The sequence below is a fragment of the Lactuca virosa genome, chromosome 8, assembly GCF_052849685.1.
Source record: "Lactuca virosa cultivar CGN04683 chromosome 8, Lactuca_virosa_CGN04683_v6, whole genome shotgun sequence".
Taxonomy (NCBI): Eukaryota; Viridiplantae; Streptophyta; class Magnoliopsida; order Asterales; family Asteraceae; genus Lactuca; species Lactuca virosa.
In genome coordinates, this window is record NC_136433.1 from 255,251,524 (window position 1) to 255,254,620 (window position 3,097).

Below are 3,097 nucleotides of genomic sequence, written 5' to 3' on the forward strand. Positions count from 1 at the left end.
ATAATTGGAGGAGGTGGAGGAAGTGAAGTTCCAAGAGATTTGGGAAGATCATAGATGTCTGAACTTGACATCTTTTGGGAGATATTCAAGATAGTTGATCTAAAGTCCTTAATATAACACCCAATATGAAATATTAAGGCTAGGACCCAACACAATATTTTTATAACTTGGAAAAGAGATGCCGTAATCCAAGCTATAAAATATTTGAAGGTAGGCGAATGACGATTCACCAATTTCCACCATGAAAACGAAATTATTTAATTAGGTTTTACTTGGATTTGAAATTCCTAGATTCTTTTGAGATTCATTGAACTTTTTCAATGGCATGTTTCAATCTCGAGTGTGCCCTTCAGGTTTTGTGACTGGGATGCCGAGGATCACAAAACAAGGTGTGAAGTAACCATGCAAATTACTTGGTACTCTTAAACGTTTATCACCAAACCGATGTGCCGGTTAACCACACACGCTCCACCGGCCTATGATAAACTTTAAGAAACCCTTTGCCTACCTTGTTAAATCAAGCTAGTGTGCCAGTTAACCACATGCGCTCCACTAACCGACTTAAGCAAAGTGCAAAGTGTAATTTCATGGGTTAGCACCTTATTCACATTTTCCTAAGTAACTAAGATTGGGAATTTATAAGTGTTTAGTTACTTAGTATTTATCATTAATACTTTTAATGAAGGGAGAATTATAGTCCTTGCCCTACCCGTTCGGCTAACGACCCTCCACCAGTCAAGGAAGCGGTGGGTGAGAGTGGACAACCATTAAACTGCCATTTTATAGGCAGTAACCTTATCCCCCCTTATAGTCCGGCTTCGTGAATGAGGCCTACTAACGGTAAGACTGACTTGCTCCTATATATATATATATATATATATATATATATATATATTATTTACTTATAATATTATAAAGTATAAGGGTTGAATTTTGACTTTTAAAATCCTAAGGGCTTAATTTGGAATTAAAGTGTTCATAAGGGAAAACTTTTCAAATTCCAAAACTTGAGGGCAAGTTTTGAAACTATTCAAAACTATTCAATTCCATATTTTATGTGTTTAAAGTAGTTTTAATACAAATAACTCTTCAAGTTCCATAACTTGAGGACAAGTTATGGAAGACTTTAAACTATTAAAAGAATGTAACTTCTCCTTTATTCATAACTTATGAAATATTTATGAGTTTTATGATTCTTAAATGTGACTTTTCATGTAACTTGAGGAGAAGTTACAAAAACACATTTTAGAATCAACTCTTAGATTAAAATGGATTGAAAACAACAATTTCACATAACTTTTCTATTAATCTAAGCAACTTATAAGAACAAGATAATTCAATCAAACTTTTTCATGTAATTAGACTAACAATTAAACTAATACAAAACATGAATCTATTGACAATTATATTTGAAATTGGATTAGAATGAACATTACCACATCAAAAACAGGTTTATAGGTTCAAAAACAGCTTAGGGTAATGATTCTAGTCCAATTCTAGCCTTAAAAGTCGAAAATATGTTGTCAGGGGCTCCTACTCGTCGAGTGTATGAACCTACTCGACGAGTAGGATGATTTTCCTAATGGACTCAGTGAGTTCATCAGTGGACTCGGCGATTCCAGTGCCCAGACAGCCCGAAAATCAACTTTTTCAGCATTTTTCAGCACTTTGCATCAAGTATAATTGAAAACAAGCATTGTCTCTGATACCACTGTTGGGTTTTGAGCATTCTAACACTCCTAAGTGTACATGCAATCCTAAATACCTTGGACCTACTGTTTTCTCTATTATACATGCAAATATGAATATTCCAAGGTATTACCCTAACTAGCATACAAAACATTGATACTTGGGTAATAAACTAGATTGAAATACATACCTTGTTCATGTAGCTTGACTCCATGAAGCTCGAGAGCCTAGTGCCCCAAGTGTGACACCTCAAATGGTTCACACAACATCACCAACACATGGAATAACCATGAGAAGAAGACACTCATGCTCAAATCGGCTAGCCCTAAAAAATGTATCACTTGTGCCAATTTCTTGAGCTAAAGGGGTCCTTATATAGTGTGTACATTAGGGTTACACCATGTTACCCATGACTTTACCCATTCCTTATGCTCCATGGGTTTTAACCTCCATGGAGTATCCATGGATCACCACATTGGTTAAACCCAACATAAGGAATCATGGATCAAAAGCCCACATATATAAGAATGAATGATTTACACAATCAATCCCCATATATTTAATTAGTCTCCTTTTGATCACTAAATTAAGTCCAAATTAATTCTTGATCAATACTAATTAAATAACATGATTCCATATTAATATATTAGAACTTATAATATATTAATATGTCACAAATGTCTTCTCCTCACAAACGGTCTATCCAAATGTTCTGATGTCATGCAACCCAAATGGACCATGCCGAGTCGGGTCAAGTACATACCAATTATAGTTATGGACTTAGACACTAATCCAACACAAACTTACCATCAAAAACCGTTACCCATTACCCAGAATCGACGACCTCTTCGATCAACTTCAAGGAGCCAGCTATTTCTCCAAAATAGACCTAAGGTCAGGGTACCATCAGTTACGAGTCCATGAGGGTGATGTCCCTAAGACAGCATTTCGGACTCGATCTTGGCCATTATGAGTTTTTAGTGATGCCCTTTGGTCTAACCAATGCACCCGCAGTATTCATGGATCTGATGAATCGGGTGTGCCACCATTTCCTAGACAGGTTTGTGATAGTATTCATTGATGATATACTTGTCTACTCTCGGAGTGAGAAAGATCATAAACAACACTTGAGACTAGTGCTAGAAACCCTAAGGGCGGAGAAGCTATATGAAAAATTCTCAAAGTGCGAATTCTGGATCAGAAAAGTGACATTCCTCGGTCACGTGGTTAGCGAAGAAGGCATACATGTTGACCCTTCCAAAATCAAGGCTATTGAGAATTGGTCAGCACCGAACACACCCACAGAAATCCGTCAATTATTGGGTCTCGCTGGCTATTATCGCAGATTTATCCAAAACTTCTCCAGGATTGCTAAGCCCTTAACCACCCTGACTCAAAAAGGTATAAC